This window comes from Cupressus sempervirens, chromosome 5 (assembly GCF_028749045.1).
Source record: "Cupressus sempervirens isolate cs-2001-9-10 chromosome 5, ASM2874904v1, whole genome shotgun sequence".
NCBI lineage: Eukaryota > Viridiplantae > Streptophyta > Pinopsida > Cupressales > Cupressaceae > Cupressus > Cupressus sempervirens.
In genome coordinates, this window is record NC_143122.1 from 632,337,620 (window position 1) to 632,359,301 (window position 21,682).

At 34.5% G+C, this 21,682-nt stretch overlaps 1 pseudogene; it reads left to right on the top strand.

Moving 5' to 3' along the window:
* The first annotated feature begins 477 nt into the window (after positions 1-477).
* On the top strand, positions 478-21,295 carry LOC149557487 (phosphate transporter PHO1-like; annotated as a pseudogene).
* Positions 21,296-21,682: the final 387 nt, after the last annotated feature.

A 21,682-nucleotide genomic window follows, 5' to 3' on the forward strand; every position in this document is an offset into this window, starting at 1 on the left:
GTCAAATTTATTGACCATTTTTCATCACCTTGTGAGCATCACCTAGATGTAAGAAGCTCTTACCTCAATTCTTACAACATGAAACATAGACAATAAGTTTAACTAAAAAATTATACAATTGAATTCAATACTTCACCTCTATGAACATCACTTAATTAATTACAATGAATACTATGTATATCATTCATCCTCATTAGAAATATAGACTTTTTTGAATTATTATTCATTAAACATAGATCCATAAATTCAAATTAAAAACTACATGAGTGATGTGATGACAATAGATCTGATAAATATGTGAGGATGTCATTCATTAGATGTTTCTATTATCTTCTAAGAGTTGTCATTTCAATGAAACATTGCTTATGATATTAAGCTTGTTTCTTTGAACATGGTAGAACACGAAAGGGAATAAATATTTTTTCCTTCCTTTTTTATTTCCCCCTTATTGTGTAGGTTACATGATTAAATGATGTGATGAAAACTTATTTAATAGAAGTGCAATCTTCCTATTTCTCAACAAGAGCTGATAAGGTACTGTGACATCTTTGATAATATTTATAGTCGTGTAACTAACTAATACCTAAGAATGTTTTTTCTTTTTTTCTTTTTCAAAAATTAATTTTAAAAAATTATTTATTATATATTTTAAAATATATTATTACAGGCTTTATCTACAATGGATGAAGTAGAAGATTTGTTCATTAAACACTTCAATAAGAACAATAGAAGACAAGCTATGAACTTCTTGAAACCACCTCTCCCTGAAAATTACAATCACAATATTTTTACTTTAGGTACATTTTACAAGCATTCTATAATAGATTGGTAACACTTGGTCTTACACTATTTTATAATATAATAAAAATAATACTCGTTGAGTAATAAATAGATGAATGATGAAACAGTAAAATTTAGATTACAATATACTGTTACATTAAAATTTTCTATACTGATTTAAGATAATTTATTACAATTATTTAGAAACTTAATACCACGAGTACTAATAAGAAGTAGTTAATATATAACTGTATAATAAATAAAAAAGACTCATTTAAAATAAACTAATTTGTACCTAAATAAAAGCTTTTAAATGAATATTTCTTGATATTTTCTTACCTAGATCTAGGTAAGATATCTGCACTAATTTATTATCAGTAAAATTAATAAACATGAAAATTGATCTAAAATGAAAATTTTTAAACAATGAATTTAAGATATCTTCCTTCAATGTTGTGATTTATGGTTCAAAATAGAACATTGTAACATACCTAAGTGCTTGTGTTTTATTCAAATGGGGCATTTTCTTTTGCAAGATTTTTCTCAACTTGTTCATGGGGCTTGATGTTGGCACTTGTATTTATAATCTATCAACCTCGTACTACCAGTTACATGAAAAGCCAAAGCTTTATAATGGGTGTAATCCCAATTATTAGGTAGTATGATTTATTTTTTTCTCCAATAGTTTTCCTTGGTAATTTGTTTTTTATTTTAATCCACCAAATAACATCTAAATATTTATGATTGGTATTTTTGCACCATATCAATCCTTTTGCCTTTCCATATTTATATGTATGGCATTAATGTCTAGTTTTGGATGAGAACCCACATAAACTATACAAATATATTGTTGAAATATTTAATGCATAGTTGGTTTGTCCCTAGAGTCAAACACCCACCTACAACCTTTGATGACCTGCACAATGTTTAGAAAATTTAATATGGGTAGGTGATTTCAAATTTGAAAAGATGGGGAAATGTTTTTTGGAAAAGAGACAAAAAGGAATGTCTCAAATTCATTCGACCAGTTAGTGGAAGAGCAAAAGAGTTGTAGAGCAGAGTTGTGAAAGAAGTTGATTAGCAAACCAAGTCAAGTTCAGAAGATAGAAGGAATTGTTGTCGTGCCTACAATTGCACGTGTTTCTACCTATCATTCCGTAAGTTCATAGTTTATTATTTTTGACCTGTTGAAGCAGTGATTATTTTAGACATTCATGTATGCAACCATTAGAGCTGCAAGTTTAAAGTTTCACCAGTTTAAAGTTTTAGGGTTGTTTTAGGGTTTTTTGGTTGAAGCCGAATGCTCCCATCTTTTGTAATAGTTTGAATAAAATTTGAATCTCAAGCAAGCAGGAATTTGTGAATGCATTGTTCTTCCTTATTTATTTCATTTAAGAAGTTCATTGTTGAAAGCTCCAAGCTTTGGCTCTCTGGTTTATTTACATTGAAAATCTGGTCTTTATCTAAGTTATAATTTTTTAGTTTAAGTCGAGCTTACTTGGCATCCATTTGAGCCGAGTTACCCTTTGAGTACCAAGTTCACTTGACATCTTCTTGTGTCAAGCTAGCTCAACACCTTCTCCTATCATTCGGCATCTATTTGTGTCAAGAAAAATTGCCACTCGGCACCTTCATGTGCCAAGCAAAATTGGCACTCGGCAATAGTTAGTGCCAAGCAAAATTATTAAAGTTGTGATTTAATATTTCACATGGTATCAGAGCTTTGAGGCCCCACATCCATAATGAATTAGGGAATATTTCTTTGGGATATTTGACATGGCAGGAGATGCAAGAAAGATATGGCAGCAACCACAACCCTTCAATGGACAAAATTATGATACATGGGCAAAGAAGATGAAAACCATAATGGTTGCAAATGATTTTTGGGAGTTTGTAATTAATGGGTTCAATGATGTGATAGACCCAACTCAGTATGCTGCTCTCACAAATGCACAAAAGACTCAGTTGAAAAAGTCAAGGATAAAGGATGCTAAGGCATTAAGTTTGATTGAGGTAGCAATGATAGAGATAGTTTTTCCCAAAATTGAGGCAAAAAATTATGCAAAGGAAGCATGGGATATCCTTGAGACAAAATTCAAGGGACTGATAAAGTTTGTACAGTAAAACTACATAATATAAGGAGGGAGTTTGAGAACTTTCAGATGAAGGAAAATGAATCAATTGCAGATTTCAATTGAAGGACTTCCAATGTGATTAACCAACTGAAGTCAAATGGAGAAGACTATCAAGAGTAGAGGATAGTGGAAAAGATATTGAGGAGTTTAACTCATAAATATGACAATTTGGTCATGACCATAGCAGAGGCAAAAGACCTCACTATTTTGACAATGGATGAGTTGATGGGTATTCTTCAAACCCTTGAGCATAGGATCAACATATTTGCATCTTCTTCTTCCCAAGAGCAAGAATTCAAGGCTTAGTCAAATCTAAGAGGAAGGGGGAGAGGAAGAAATGGCTCAGGTAGAGACTCTAGAGGTAGAGGCTGAGGTAATGGAGGACAAAGAAATGCTGCAGCAAAAAGCTTAGGAAGAGCAGAGGGAGCAATCACTTCTCAAAAAACTTCAAGAGGAGGTAAGAAAAACTACAACTCAAATAGGAGTAATTTAAAATGCTACTACTATCATAAATATGGGCATTATGCAAGTGAATGTTGGAAAAAGAAAAATGATTAGTCAGGACAACCACATGTGGCTGATGTGAACATGGGAAGTGGAAACAATGCCACTACCTTCATCATGTGTAATGTTGGTGAAGAAGGAAGCCCTAAAGTTTGGTACCTCAATAGTGGATGTAGCAACCACATAAGTGGTAATGAAACCTTGTTTTTATTTATTGACAAGAGTTTCAAATCTAAGATTAAAATGGGTAACAATGGAACCCTACTAGTAGTGGGCAAAGGATCTATTATGGTCCACACCAAGCAATGTGAGAAGAAGGAAATACAAAATGTGTATTTTTCCCCTGGTATGAAGCACAATTTGATGAGCATTGGTCAACTCATTCAAAATGGATACAAAGTGCTGATGGAGAATGACAAGTGTGTCATTCATGAAAAGGATGGGAGCAAGAACTTACTTGTAGTAGTTCAAATGACAAAGAACAGAATGTTTCGCTTGAATATTGAGACATGTTTCTCATCTCAAGTTGGTGTTGCACCTCCCACACAATCAACTCTAAGGAGTGTGATTGAAGACCCTTCATGGCTATGGCACCTCAGGTATGATCATCTTGGCTATGCTGGTTTAAATTTGTTGTCAAATAAAAGAATGGTAGAAGGTTTGCCATGAATAGGAAATTCATATGACAAGTGTGAGGCTTGTATTTTGGGTAAGAAACGTAGGCTTCCCTTTAATTTTGGAAATTCTAGGAGGGCTAGATATGCATTGGAGTTAGTGTATACTGACCTAGTCAGTCCTATACAAGTTACTTCCATTGGGGGGAGTACTTATTTCATGACATTTATTGATGATTTCAGTCATAGGACATGGGTTTATTTTTTGAACTGTAAATTTGAAGCATTTGATAAGTTTCTTGAGTTCAAAGCCCAAGCTTAAAGAGAATGTAGAAACTATATCAAGGTCCTAAGATTAGATAGAGGAGGGGAGTATACCTCTAATTCTTTTGTAAATTTTTGTAGAAAACATTGCATAAAGAAAGAGCTCATAGCCAACTATACACCGCAATAGAATGGAGTGGTTGAAAGAAATAATAGGACCATTATTGAAATGGCAAGGAGCATGATGAAAGAGAAAGGTCTCCCAATTGAATTTTGAGGAGAGGCTATGGCAACATCAATTTACCTAATTAATAGGTGTCCTACAAAGGCAGTCCATGATAGAATCCCAATGGAATCATGGTCACAAGGAAGATGGATAGTTGAACACCTAAGGGTGTTTGGATGTGTTGCATACGCACATATACCTAAAGATAAAAGGCAAAAATTGGATGACAAAGGTGTGAAGTGTATTTTCATAGAGTACAACTTAGAATCAAAGGCATACAGATTGTATGACCCATTGAATAACAAGATGATTCTCTCAAGAGATGTGGAATTTCTTGAAAATCAGTCATGGTATGGACCAACTGATGAGTCACCAAGTACCTCAAGTAAAGTGCCAATTATGAGTGAAGAAGATGCTGATGAACAACAAGAAGGAGTAGATAGAAGAAAAGGCAAGTAGCCTCAGTCACTGTCGAGCTACTTTAGGCATGAATGAGTGTCAGTGCCAAGCAACAGTGAAGATTTTGATCCCACACTCTCCTCCCTATTACCAAGAAAGACCAAGAGTCTTAGGGAGATATACCAAGATGAAAGATATGAAGATTATGATGAGAGTGTTAATTTTGCATTATTTTCTCATAGTGATCCAGTATATTTTGAAGAAGTTGTTAAGGAGAAGAAATGGTGTAAGGCCATGGATGAGGAGATAGATGCTATAGAAAAGAATGAGACATGGGAGCTAACTCAATTGCCTCCCAAAAGGCAAGTGATTAGAGTGAAATGGATCTACAAGACCAAATGAAATGCTAAAGGCAAGATTGATAGGCATAAGGCAAGGCTGGTAGTCAAGGGCTACAAACAATAGTATGGCAGAGATTATGATGAGACATATGCCCCGGTTACAAGAACGAAAATCATGCGTGCTATCATAGAAATTGCAACTCAACCCAAATGGAAGGTATTTCAAATGGATGTAAAGTTTTCTTTCTTGAATGGTGTATTGAAGGAATAAGTCTACATGGAGCAGCCACCTGGTTATGAAGTTGTAGGTGAAGAACACAAAATATATAGATTGAAGAAAGCTCTTTATGGGCTCAAGAAAGCTCCAAGGGCATGGTACAGTAGGATTGACTCATATTCGATGAGCAATGTCTTGAGCAATTTAAGAAATGGTGAGCCTACTCTCTACATCAAGGCAACAAATGGAAATATTTTGATTATTTTCTTGTATGTAGATGATTTGATTTTTACTAGTAATGACAAGGCTCTAATTGGTGAGTTCAAAGAGGCCATGAAAAATGAATTTGAGATGATAGACCATGGTCTCTTGAAGTACTTTCTAGGCATAGAGGTAAAAAAAATGCATGATGGGATCTTTATCCCTCAAGAAAAATATGCAGGGTAGATCTTGGAGAGATTCAAAATGTAGAATAATAAGCTAGCCCCACCACCAATAACAATAGGTCTAAATTTGAGCAAGGAATACTCTAGCAAGAGAGTGGATCCAACACTGTACAAGAGTATGGTTGGAAGTGTAATGTATTTGACTGCAACTCGACTAGACTTGATGCATGCAGTAGGTTTGATTTCTAGATTTATGGAAACACCAAAGGATTCCCATTAGCAAGCAAGAAAGAGGATCCTAAGGTATGTGAAAGGTACCAAGGGATTTTTAATTTTGTATACTGCAGCAAATGAATTCAATTTGGTAGGTTATAAAGATAGTGATTGGGCTGGAAGTATAGATGGTAGGAAGAGCACTTCTGGATATGTATTTCATATGGGATTGGGTGCAATTTCATGGGCATCCAAGAAGCAACCTATTTTTTCTCAATCTATAGTAGAGGTTGAATACATTGCAGTAAATGCAACAACATGTCAAGCTATTTGATTAAGAAGGATCTTGACAGGTTTGAATGAAAGGTAAGAGGATGGAACCACAATTTATTGTGACAACATCTCATCAATTGCATTGTCTAAGAATCTAGTCTTCCATAGTAGAAGCAAGCATATAGAGATTTGATATCACTTCATTAGAGAGTTCATGGAGAATGGAGATATCAAGATGGAATTTTCTAAGTTGTAGCTAGCAGACATTTTTACTGAGCCATTAGGCATTGGAATTTTTGTACACCTAAGAGAGTGTCTTGGTGTAGTTGATTTGGATTAGCCGTGATCCTTGTTTTTTTGGCTCAAGACAAAAGGGGAGTGTTGAAATATTAAATGCGTAGTTGGTTTGTCCCTGGAGCCAAATGCCCACCTACCACCTCTAACGACTTGCACAATGTTTTGAAAATTTAATACGAGTAGGTGAGTTTCAAATTTGAAAAGAGGGGGAAATTTTTTTTAGGAAAGAGACAAAAAAGAATGTCTCACATTCATTCAACTAGTTAGTGGAAGAGTAGAAGAGTTGTAGAGCAGAGTTGTAAAAGAAGTTGATCATCAGATCAAGTCAAGTTTAGAAGACGAAAGGAATTGTTATTGTGCTTGCAATTGCACATGTTTCTACCTATCATTCTATATGTTTGTAGTTTATTTTTTTTGACCTGTTGAAGTAGTGATTGCTCTAGACATTCATGTATGCAACCATTAGAGTTGCAAGTTTAAAGTTTCACTAGTTTAAAGTTTTAGGGTTATTTTAAGGTTTTCTGGTTGAGCCGAATGCTCTCAAATTTTGTAATAGTTTGAATCAAAGTTGAATATCAAGAAAGAAAGCATTTTTGAATGCATTGTTCTTCCTTATTTATTGCATTTAAGAAGTTCATTGTTGAAAGATCCAAGATTTGGCTCTCTGGTTTATTCACATTGAAAATCTGGTCTTTATCTAAGTTATAATTTTTTAGTTGAAGCCGAGCTTACTCAGCATCCATTTGAGTCGAGTCACCCTTTGAGTGCTGAGTTCACTTGGCATCTTCTTGTGCCAAGCTAGCTTGACACCTTCTCCTATCACTTGGCATCTATTGGTGCTAAGCAAAACTACCACTCGACACCTTCACGTGCCAAGAAAAATTAGCACTCGGCAATAGTTAGTGCTGAGCAAAATTATTAAAGTTTTGATTTAATATTTCACATATATTTCAATTTGCACCGGGTATTGATTTGAAAAGAAGAGAAATCATGACTATTAGCACTGGTGTATTCATCATTTCCCTAGCTTCTATTATTTCACACTTGTTGTTTCCAATAGTTAAAATACTTCCCATTGCTAAGTTGATATGCAAAGGGTTTTCATTTTTATTTAAGTATGATGTTTGATTATCTATATTTGAACTTTAAACACCTATTGTTTTCAAAAATTTAAAAAATTCTCATTGGCATTCTTTGATAAGTTGGTATACATGAGGATTTTATTTTTATTTCTACGTATAGATGATTTGATGTTTTATTATCTCTATTTGACCCATAAAGTACATTATAAGCTTTTAATTATTTGACTTGCTCACCTCAAATCATACTAGACAATAGTATTAATATGATTTTATATGAACTATCGTAACAATTCAAAGCTTAAAGTACATTGTATGTTTGAACATAAGTCAAAATTTAAAATAAGTGAAAAATTATGTATCCCTAACAATTGACTGAAAAATTCAATTTGGGTGTAGGTGATTGTGGTGCTTGCATTCCTTCCTTTTGATATTTGTTACAGATCAGTTAGGTTTCACTTTGCTCAGTCTGTGGGGTGAAGTATATGTGCACCATTTTACAAGGTACTTTTTCATGACCAAGTTGGAATCATTATACTTTTGACTCCATTATTTACTATGCTAATTTGGTTTAAATGGGATGTTCTACCAGGTTGAGTTTTCTGACTTTTTTCTTGCTGATCAATATACGAGTGAGGTATATCTATTTGTTTGTGCATTGCAAATCTATGGTTTGGCATATATATAACATGTCAATATATAAGTTATTCTCACTGTAATGATGAATCTATTTAGAAAGATGTTCAATATAAGAATTGTTTCAATTACAAGTCTTTTAAGGTTAGGATATAAAGGTTACTTATTTAGTTCTAATTTGTTTGGTTTATTGTTTTATTTTGTTGACTTTGTAATTAATTTTTTTATTGTCATGCCCAAAATTTAATACGGCAAAACACAACCAACAATTTTTTTTTTTTTAATTTATTTATTTCTTAAAAAAAAAAGATAATCCTATAGATAAAATGTATAAATCTATACTTGTTACGAATGTTCCATTGAACGGTGAGTTTTTTGGATAACAATGTATATCTCCACTGAATTTGGAGATGATAAAGTTAGTTGATGAAATGGACTTTGTTCCATTCGAAATATGGATTTCAAGTTTTTCCATGAGGAATCACCTGGTTGCCTATCAATGGTTGTAGTGCTAAGTTATAATGATATTTTGGCTTATAAACCTTTCACCTTCTATACTCTTAACTAAGACACTTCAAAAATGTAAGTGGAATTCAGTTTTTCGTATTAATGTAGTTGGAATGGTTCTAGGGTTTGTGAATGCGGTGATGCTTGATAAAAGACCTAAATGTTTTGAATACAAGTTGTCCGACCACAATACATGCCTTTCCTATTTATCTTCCTTTTTCATTTAGTTACCCATATATGTATCCCTTGATGAACTATTTATCTATCATCCTATTACCACTTTGACCATTTTGGAAAATTTACTAATTAGGTGCTACTAACTCGACCCCAACTATTAATTATTTATTTGATTTTATTATTCTTTTATTCTTAATAGTTTACTTATTTATTTATTGATATTATTCCTTTTAGTTTACTTATTTAATCCTACCATTCCATGTCTATCCACTACAATTTCATTAATCTAGATTTGCGTTAATACTTCCCCATACCAACTTACTCATTCCCAGACAATTCCATTAATTATGAAATGTCCCCTTTTCTGATTTGATATGGTATTTCACACCTCTAATCAGATTTTCAAAATCAAACAACTGCTATCACAAAGATCCACCAAATTTCTCAAGAAACCCCAAATCGGGTATGTTGAAAATAGTGCTAAAAGCTTCACAACTTCACAAATTATTAATGAATCTGAAAATGGAAATTTTTACAGAACTTTTAGCAGCATAAAAGCCTACAAATTGACATTTCTAGATCCGTATAGCCTTTACACAACAGCTCAAAAATGTAGGACCAAAACTATGCTCATCGGGCTCCCGAAATAGCACAAAATATGCCCGAAAACACCACAAGAACACTAATAATATATCTCAGAAGTTTAATCACGTCCCAATATATATATTCAGCTCTATTTTAATAGCTTAAAGTATAAAATACAGCAGCAACCGAAACTGATATGAAATACTCAACCGGAAACACCAAACTCTTACAAAAATACACCCGGAAACTCACAAATCTGCACTGTTCAGCACAAAGGCAAACTCTGTATGAGCATGCACATGGAATGGCTTCAAACTCCCATCCTTAGCCTTCCTGGAAACCTGCAAACTCCCATTCTTGGGTCTCCCTGGAAACCTGCAAACTCCCGTTCTTGGGTCTCCTTCTCCACAGGTTTGGCAGCCTCTGAAGAATAACAAAGAATGAGCAAAAATCAAGTTCTGGAATGAGCCCAAAATGCCTCCAAACCCCTTAAAAGAGGGCATAACTGTAACTCACGTCCAAGAGAGGTTAATGAAACTTATTTTAATAATAATTTTCATTTATTAGTCCAACGGTTTCCAAAGATTAACCCCCTTTTTCCGAAACTTCACTTTCTTGGGCCCGCCTGCCTTAGCAAAGATTTTCTTTTTTAATTATTTGAAAAGGGGACATGACAAGTCCTCCCCTCCCAATCATTGCTTGTCCTCAAGCAATGGCTGAACAATAAACCAATCAATCCACCTGGATCCCAAATGTAGTCATGAACTATACTACTACCAATTAACACAGGCTCCGGTAATATCCTCTGCAATATGACCAAGAGGAATCCATAATCAAATTGACAATTATAGCTCAACCAAACTCCAAAATCACCACTACCACAATCAAAAACCCATGAGGCACAAACTCTTAGAACATCAGAACCCAAGTAAAGTGGACAAATCAAACTACCAACACAGTAAATACCATCAACGCATCCCACTGGCCTATATGGAATGTACAATCCAACTCTGCAACAATGGTGAACCCTCTCGAATGAAACTGTACCAAGTATGGAGAATCCAGACACTGTACAACTCCTACAGTCAACACAACTCTGCAAATCATCGGCCACTATCTCATAACCATAACTCCCATACACTGCTGATGGTGAAAAGACATTACAAGATAACGAGTAAGAAATGGAATCCAAACCAAATTTGTTTGCCATCAACTCCTCAGCACAGGGATCAAATGCTAACTGATGTACATACCCTGCAATATAATGTTGATAAAAAAAACCAACCTCAGTCAACAGCTCACCATGAAGAAGTGATACAACCCACTGATCACCAGCTAAGTCAAGAGATGTCATAGCCAAAGGAGTAGAATCAATAACAACACCTGCTAAAGCATCACTCCAAAAATCCTGCTCTAAGTCATGTATTATCAACCTGTCAATTGCAGGACCTATCACCATGTCATGCCCATCACAAATCTCATCCCGAGGCATCAAACTATCCCATAACTGATGATAAGCACTAGGAACCAAAGTACATCTCTGTACCATCATCTCATCAACATGGTCATCAAAGGTAGATAGATGAGCATACCTCACAGTGTAATGCCGATAGAATGCACCAATCTCAGTTAGTGGCTTAGACTGCAATCCAGATGTAACTAACTGCAATCGATCATTAACCAAGTTGGAACTGACTATTACCTCTGAAGACATTGCGAAGGGAGTAGTATTACTAGTAGGAACCATGCCAACTATCAGCTGACCAACATCACACATGGTCTTTGATACAACATCTCTAGTCTTCGTGCCATTAGTACTAGAGGTCACCACCATGTCAGGCACACCACAAAAATCTGCTACAGCACCCAACTCAATTGAACCTGACTCTAGTGGGAATGAACCTGATATGCCAATGTTAGTATCAAGGATGGATGCATCCCCATCTCCACTGTCTCTAACAATCTTGGCCATGGACATCCTCGGATCACCAAACACCATAGCTTGTGACTGTATAGAATCAGGTAAAGACTGTAGTCGCTCTAACTCCATGGTCACCTTAGCCAAATGAAACTGTGACTCCTTGAGAGCCAATTGTGTACTCTCAAGAATCTCAGAAGTCACCTCAAGCTGCTCAGTAAGATCACTCACCTCATCTTCCTTGGCCAACAATGCATCACATGCTATACTGCCCCACTCCATAAGATAATCTCTGTCGGCTACCAACTGCATATAATTTTGTCTCAAAATCCGAATAGCCTCCCATAAAGAGTGGATCTCTGTCAAGGAAAGATAACTTCCTCCCTGCTCATCACTAGTAGGAGAACCCCATCCATAAACTGCTAACAACTGACGAGCAGCATCAAAATGTTGGCAAGTGATAGAAATGTCTTGGTCACTAACTCTCAATTGATTAGACACATGATGGCACTGGCTTGACTGTCTCCTACAAACCTCCTCTGATGCACTGTCTGAAGGAGTATCCTCAAAGTTACTAGTCTCTAGAGTATTACCATCCATATCCTGTGAATCAAATCTAAAGCTCATATCAACATACGGAGTATCAAAAACATTAGCATTGCTGTCCAACTCCTCTATACCCAAGGAAACTAAGTCTTCAAAACTGCCCATTGCATCCTTCTGGATGTCATCAATGCCAATGTGATCCTGGGACTCATCTATACACACTGCCAAATATGAAATATCATCAACACATTCTAGCAAGTATGGCTAACTGGATATATGAACAAAGCCCAACATTGGTGTATAAAAACTAATACCAACATCAGACAAGATACTGGCACAAGAAAAGACAACACCATGTAATCTGCTAATCAAATCCATGATAGCACCAAAACAAACACTGCTACCAAAAAGTGTTAAAGATCTCCAGTCAACTGAATCCCAAATGCCAATATAACAATCTCGAGTCCATATCCGTAAACTAGAATTAGCTGGTAACTCAAGAAAAATCTTGACTTGAGTAATATGACCAATACCAACTAACTCCACATACCTGTCATGATGAGATAATGTAGTGACAATACTGTCTTCACACACCTTCAACTGGCGGGATAAATCATGTGAAGTACTACTAGCCTCAACCTCATGTGACGAAGCATCTAACTGTGCCTGGTACTCCCTCTCAAAAAAGTCATGAATGCTCAATGTCTGCTCATCTACACCAGGTATCTCACCATCATGCACAACAACATCCTCATAATCATCATCCTTGAGGTCAAATCTATCTATCACTCTTTGACTAAAATCATCAAATGTAGTTACCTGATCATGACCTTGAGTAGTCATTCCATGATACCACCAATCATAGGCTGCATCTTCCAAGTGTAGACTTGCAATTTGAACAACATCACTCTCCTTCATGGGGTTAAGTGTGAAGAAGGTCTGTAATTTTTGTAGCCATGCTCTAGCTGAAATTTTATTTGTTCCATCAAAAGTAGGTGCTATAAACTTGCTTATTTTATTTTTGAGCTCTCTTCCACTTATGTCATGCTCCCTTTTGTACTCTTTCTTGGGCATCAAAGTGTTCATCATATCCACATATTCTCTAAAAGGAACTGAACTACGAAAGTCATCATCTAAGCCATTATAAGTAGCTCTTAATGTAATCAAGTTACCTGTAACCTCTTCCATAGGATTAATGGCTGGATTTGGTACTGGTGGCTCATCTGCAGGCAGGAAAATAGTTTTGGTTGATTTAGATGGTGTGGATTTCAGATTTCTTGGCTCCTCTAAAGTGCTCCCTTTCTCATTAATAGATGCAACTCCTTGTAGTTTTTCTGTCAATATTCGCAAAGCCTCTCTAGTTTTTGCCAAACTATCCACTGTTTGCTTCTGAGTATTTTGGATGTCTTGGAAGAATTTCTTTGCCATCTTATCTGGATCAGCCATACTTTTCCCTTCCTTGGATTTTGTACTTTTACTTTCAACTGGAGGTTTGATCAAAATTTCTTTATTCTTTTCTCGCTGCAAATATCTTTTTTTCTCTTTCACTTAGTTGCATGCAACCATAAATTTTGACATGCAACTGATTAGAAGCAACATGCAACCACCAAATTCACCAAGAACTAACATGCATATGATTAGAAGTAGAATGCAACCATAAATTTTGACATGCAAGATTTGGGTAGTTATCAAAACTGACATGCAAGATCTGGGTAGTTGTCAAAACTAACATGCAAGATCTGGGTAGTTGTCAAAACTGACCTGCAACTTCTACAAACCCTCAGGCTGGCAAGATCATGGCTCTGATACCACTGAAATGTCCCCTTTTCTGATTTGATATGGTATTTCACACCTCTAATCAGATTTTCAAAATCAAACAACTGCTATCACAAAGATCCACCAAATTTCTCAAGAAACCCCAAATCGGGTATGTTGAAAATAGTGCTAAAAGCTTCACAACTTCACAAATTATTAATGAATCTGAAAATGGAAATTTTTACAGAACTTTTAGCAGCATAAAAGCCTACAAATTGACATTTCCATATCCGTATAGCCTTTACACAACAGCTCGAAAATGTAGGACCAAAACTATGCTCATCGGGCTCCCGAAATAGCACAAAATATGCCCGAAAACACCACAAGAACACTAATAATATATCTCAGAAGTTTAATCACGTCCCAATATATATATTCAGCTCTATTTTAATAGCTTAAAGTATAAAATACAGCAGCAACCAAAACTGATATGAAATACTCAACCGGAAACACCAAACTCTTACAAAAATACACCCGGAAACTCACAAATCTGCACTGTTCAGCACAAAGGCAAACTCTGTATGAGCATGCACATGGAATGGCTTCAAAATCCCATCCTTAGCCTTCCTGGAAACCTGCAAACTCCCATTCTTGGGTCTCCCTGGAAACCTGCAAACTCCCGTTCTTGGGTCTCCTTCTCCACAGGTTTGGCAGCCTCTGAAGAATAACAAAGAATGAGCAAAAATCAAGTTCTGGAATGAGCCCAAAATGCCTCCAAACCCCTTAAAAGAGGGCATAACTGTAACTCACGTCCAAGAGAGGTTAATGAAACTTATTTTAATAATAATTTTCATTTATTAGTCCAACGGTTTCCAAAGATTAACCCCCTTTTTCCGAAACTTCACTTTCTTGGGCCCGCCTGCCTTAGCAAAGATTTTCTTTTTTAATTATTTGAAAAGGGGACATGACAAATTATTATTTTATTTTTATAATGATTTTCCTTTACATATCCTATCAATTAATAATAATAAAACATAATAAATTTCATCATTCATTAAATATAACTTGGTATTCCTAAATTCCTTAATTAACTACTCCTATGTCCTCTTTTTTTCCTAACTTGAACTACACATAACATAAGATAACAAAATACATAAAATAAAGACACTTTAATGTGCTACTAAAGGTGTCATCATTTAAAAGTCTAATATAAAAGCTCGCTAAGTTTCTTTTCCATCTATCCTAACCACTATTTGCAACTCTCTTTAACTAAACCCTATTTTATGAATAACATATCCATACTACTAATCACAATGTCCAAAATTTACTAATTTTCTAATGTCTACCACCCTTAATATTTAATCCCAACTCTCTACTACACATGTATTTATATACTAACAAATCTCATTTAAGAGCAACTTATTTACTAACTACCCACCTTACTTCCTAATACCCCTACTAATACATGGCATATCCTAAAACAACACTAGTTATCCCACCTAATACAACAACATTCCCACCTTCAAGAGAGGTGCCTAAGTCCCATCTACCATTATTAACTACTAACTTATCTTAAAATTATTTATTTTTCTACCCCAAGTTACTTTATCCCCTTCCAAGGCTATATCCATCACCTACTCAGCTAGGATAGTGCATTCCCTATTACCTAGTTTGGAGGCGCTTAAGGGTGGATCCTCTGACTTGGTCAGAGCAAGGAACTTCATATTATATGCACCCAAGAAAGGAGATGAAGCACCTAGGTGGGGTCTACGGTCTGCAAAAGTATTAATGAAAACATTGACTCCTTTACCTTTAGCCATGAGATGATGCACCTACGAGGAGGGTAAGGGTTTTCTGACTTATGTCAGAACCTAGAACATTGGATCATGTGTTGCATAAAGGTATGAGTGCCTAGGGAGGGTGGGGGCCACATTTGAGAGCATAGTCTTTGTCCCTTTTTTGAATAAAAGAAAAGAAATAAGGTGCTCCTAGATTTAAGTACTCGAGCCTTTTTACTGATCACATTATATTTTATTTTAAGTTTGATTTGGTGATGAGTAAAGAGTGGTCGACTAGCCTTTTCACTGATCACATTATATTTTATTTTAAGTTTGATTTGGTGATGAGTAAAGAGTGGTCGACTAGGTAGAGATTGCATGGGTGTTCCTTTATTTTGCTTAGTGTTTTAGTATTATAATTCTGAAGTGGATGAGTAGTCTTTTCAAGGATAGTCTGGTTTCATATAGGTATATTATTTTATTTTGTAAGTTGTCACCACAATGTTTAATAGGTTTGGCTAGGAGTCAAGATCCTAGAGAATATTCTTAGGATTAATTTATTGGTCTATAATGGGGAGTGGGATTATTTCCCATTCCCATACATTTTCTAGAGAGGAAAATGTAGACCTACAACAAGGTGTAAATATGCATTCTTTCTACTCATTCAAAATTTCATCATAGTTTCCTCTTGTGTTTGTGAGTATATTTATTGGTAGAATGGTTCTATCTTCTTAGCAAACTTAATTGGACTTGAGAGCTAAATGCATAAACGTGTTATACATGTATAGTGAATTATCAAACATAGTAGTTTTATTCCAAGTTATAAAATGCACAACATATAATTTTTTTGATGCAACTTATATATTTTGAATCAACCTTACTCTACTCATAACATTCTTCTACATGTCCTTTAAGAAATACATATCTACCATTACATCAAGGAGAAGAGTCTCATATCAAATTTAACATAGAAGGTTTCATTACAAGGGAAATATAAGCATAAAATTTTTCAACCCTCCACAATATTTCAATGGAAACAATGACACCAAAATATTCTACATATCCTACTAACTCTTCCATAACTCATGAAGCTTCAAATGATCAGAACATACATATATGGCATTTTCTAATTATTTCCTCTACATATACATTAGGTAACAATGGTACAATCTCCTTTCATCACAATGAGACAACACAAGAGACCTTTCAAATCATAAGGAACATGAATCATTGAAAGACATGGACAATAGTAGCATGAACATTGATCAACATGACCATTGAGAACATGAACAATGAGAAACTTGAACATTGAGACTCCTATTACACATTTGGATCTTCTTCACTTTGTCTAGGGTGAAACCCTAATATTACATGGCATGCATCTTCACACAACCTACAAAACAACACAAAACTTGGAACCATGGAGGCTCACTTCCCAAAGTAGGCTTCTATGAAGCCACCCACTGAGCAGGGGAAACAAGAATCAAATAGGTTACACACATACTTCACCAAACTCTACATGGAAACACAACACAAAACCCAATAAACACCCTCCCCATGGCTTGCAAAATGATTCACCATTGGAATCATAAAACATTGGGTGAAGGTGGGCTCTTCAAAGAGGAGATATGATAACAACATAAATAACATATTGCCAATGCATTTTGCCTCTCAAGGCCACCATAACATAAACAACATATTGCCATTTCATTTGCCTCTCAAGGCCTTCAAAATAAATCACCTCCTCCTCATTCATCCAAAACAACAAGATTCATGGCCATAATGGAGTCCATACTCCATGATAATAACAAACCCTCATCATGAGGTAATCTTTCTCAACTACAATGTCAAGCCGAATTTATGCCCTTCACCCAAGGCTTCTCTTCCCTCCCAAGGGTGAGTGAAGCCTTCACACTCTTAATCACATTTAACACTTGCATTCAAACAAGAAACAACAAAAAAAACAAATGAAGAACAAGCAGGTAAAACTAAGGAAAAAACTCCAAGAGCACAAGAAACTTCCACTTCTCCACAACACAATGACCAACTCATAACACAAGATTCACAACACAATGCATACTCCATGGATAACTCTTCACACTTGTAGATTTTCTTATCCATACTAAAGAAAAGAATAAAAGAATATGTTTGAGTCACCAACCTTGATCCAAGCTAGGATAAGGATAGTTGTAGTAGAGCTCCCTTAATCTCCCTCCAAAAATTAGCTGTCTCTAAAATTAGAGAGTGGGTGAACACCCCACTAGTTTGTCCAAAACCCTCTAATAAGGCCTTCACACTAACTATTTTTAGCAAAAACACTAAGTCATCCCCCCTTAAAAACTTGTCTCCTCTGATTTTTCTATATTTGACTTAGTGGGGACATGGAAGGGAACACATGTGACAAGTCCATTTTCGAATTGATGGAAGAATGCATGGGTAAAGGCCCCCCCTAGGTTGTCTAGGCACTCACATGGTCAAAATTAGGTCCCTAACTTGATGCACTATCATATGGGTAACTTATTTTCAATAAGAAGATACTCTAGGACCCCATTTAGGTCGCCTAAAAACTCTGACAAGTTTGAATTCGAAAATCTACATGATGTTGACCCATCCTAACACTCTCTCCCAAGTGGGTGTATTTAAACATTATTTGGAAGAAAATGAAAGGACTAAGATTAAGTGACCTTGTGACCAACATTTTGGGTGACATATCATCAACACATAGACAAATACAAGTGTCAAGTGACACATCATAATACATTACACTTCACTATGACATGTCCTTAATGCTTATAAATTATGATTAAACATTTCCTCATGCAAACAAATTTATATTACGAAAAAAAACACTTTCACAATGAGGCTTTTGAATCTTCCAAAGATCTGCCTTGGTTAAACTGTTTTCACATAGGTTTGGAACTTGTTTCCCCCAAAGATTTCCATGGTCCCACTTCTTGCAAACTAAACTCGAGCATTAGTAGTCCAAGGAGGTTATATAAATAAGTATCATAAATGCATATTTTTTCAAATGTTACAAAATCTTATTAGCATAATTCAAATAAATTTCCTTTCCTAATCATTTCAAATAAATTATTCAAAATATCAAAATCCGCATATCACCAACCATCAGAAATCAAATCAACATCTATCTGCATATCACATTAAATCATCATGATCAAGTTAACATTTATCTGCATACTTCGTTAAATCATAAACTGTATTAATTGAACCAACATTTATCTGCATACCACATTAAATCATTATTAACAAATGAACATTTATCTACATCATAAGCCATCGTAATCAAATTAACACCTGTCTGCATATCTCATTAATCATAGATCATCATAAGCATCATACGATAATCTAATCTTATCTATATGTGCTCGACCATTCCATTTACAATATCAAGTTCATAGTGCATATCGTAGAAGCATAATTCTATTGTAAGTGTCAAAATCAACCGATAAAGTAAGTCATTGTCCTACTAGATCTTGAATAATCTCAAATATCCAAATACCAAACTTCCCCATAACATTGAATCATAAGCACTTATGCAATTTAGCCTCTATCAAAGCAATTTCATGAACAAAATTATAAATTATATCATTTAGGCCTTAATGTGCAAATAGAAGTGTGGATCATCAAAATGTAAATATTAAAATAACATAACCCTATAGTCTCGAGAATATATCAAAATACCAAATCAAAAGTATCATAATGCAATTATTTCATCTACAATATGGTGGATTGAGTGAGGCCTCACACAATTCATTATCCTAATAGATCATAAAATACCATGAATCTATTGACCTAGTTTCTTGGTTATGATATTTCAAACCTTAATTCCATAGGGTCTAAACTTCATCAACCTAGTGCAACTAAATGGGTTATTTAAGCTAGCAATAACTAAAATCTATATCCACTCAAGAAAAATCTTGTAGTTCATTATTGAAAAGTAAATTATCACTCATTACATATATATAAATTCTAAAACCTCTTTACCCTCATTTCCTCATAAGATGTAGGGATAACTATAATTATTCATGTTCCCTTCACAAGAAGCTAAAACATATCATCTAATGTCCTTTTTTTTTTTTTTTTTCTGAATCCTAACCATACCCATTACTTTTAGGTTTTTTAATACTGTACTAGGGAAGGGGCCTTACAGTTATAGTTTTAATTTTGATGGTTTATATAAATTCTAGCCTGCCTATCAATTCTAGGGATGGTTGGGGATTTCATGATCAGGATAAACCACCCCCTCAATCGACACTATTTGAGGTTTGCTTCTTATGCATTTTTTTGATTAATAGATGTTGATTCCTACTTCAGCCATGTGAACTTTCTCGAGATGGTCTTGTATCTCCTGACTTTTTTTGTGAATTGTAACTTAGCATATTATTTATTAATAGAAAAGACTACTCATCAAAAAAAATCTATAATAGATGAGAACTTTTTTCTATTTGTTTTAATTATAAACATTCCCATTTGTTTGATAGATTACAACATTGATATATTTGGAGCACATTTTTCACTTATTGTACAAATCTGAATCATCAAACCTCTACATTTGTTTCCAATTCATTCTTTCAGTGTTGCCATATTGATGGAGACTTATGCAAGAAAGTTTCCAAAAATTCTAACACTTTTTTTCAGTGGGTATTCTAAATCTAACAACAAAATCAACTTTAGCAACCATTATTTTTTCAATCTAATAGTGTGTGAGAATTTGGGTGGATGAGAAAGAGACTTCACAAATTGCAAATGGGGGAAAGTATATTTCTACTCTCAGAGCAGTGTTGATAAGAATCAAATATGAGAGTGGTCAAGAGTCATATCTAGTGCCATTTATAATATCTTCTACTATTGCAAGTGTCTATCAAATTTATTGGGATGTGGTGGTGAACTGGGGTCTACTTCAACACAAGTAATCCTTGGCTTAGGGATAAACTAATATTTCATTTCAATGGTGAGCTTTTATGAAACCCTAAACTCTAGTCCTTATAACATCCCATTGTTGAAACCAGATAATTCTATGCCATTAAACGTAGTCTTGCCAGAATTGCATGTTGCAGGTTGTGAATGTAGTATTACGATTTACATGGTTGTTTTTAATTGAACAAGTAGTGTCCTTTGGCCTCACTTATCACAAGTATATGCACTTCATTCTTGGAATGGCAGAAATAGCTTGTAGAGGATTGTGGAATTTCTTTAGTTTTGTTCTCTTTCAAATTTTGTTTATATTTTGAAGACATGTTGAGAAATTTTTTATAATGATTTTTAAAAGACATGTTTAAAAATGTTTCATAATGATTTTAAATTTATTTATATTGAATCTCATGTCAAATTCTTTCTGAACCATTTTTTTTATTCATTTTTACTACACTCACTATATTGCACTCTCTTCATTGTTACTACACTCACTATTTTGCATTCTCTTCATTGTAACTTCTTATATTAGAAATTTTTTAATTTCCATAGCTCATCCAAAATTTGTAAGATTCTGATTTACTTTTAAACTTAACACCTTTACAATATTGTTATTAAATGCAGAGTAGAGAATCAGCACCTCAACAATGTGGAGAAGCCTAGACCAATCAAATTTGTTTCTTTTCCATTGAAGATCACTGATCAAGATACATTAGAAAATTATGTGAAATAATATTTTATAACATAATTGCTATGCATGGTTCTGCTGAGTTATCTCCTACTCCTACCCATTTTGCAACTAGTATACTTAGAGGTGTTGTTTGCCAGCCCAAATATTCACCTGATTATATGATTGATGGGGTCGGATTAATTGTTTTCTCTATTGAAGTACTTATTTTTTATAATTGAAAAATAATAAAACAATTTAAGATTATTTTTAGAAATAAGTTTATTTTATATTCTTTATTTCTTGATTGAATAGTATTCTTTTATTGTATTACTGAATGGATTATAATTAAAGTATTTATATTTATATTTTCTTTTTAATGCTTTTACATCATGAAGTATGATTCTAAATAATTATTATAAAAAAAATTCATACAATTTAATTTACAAATGA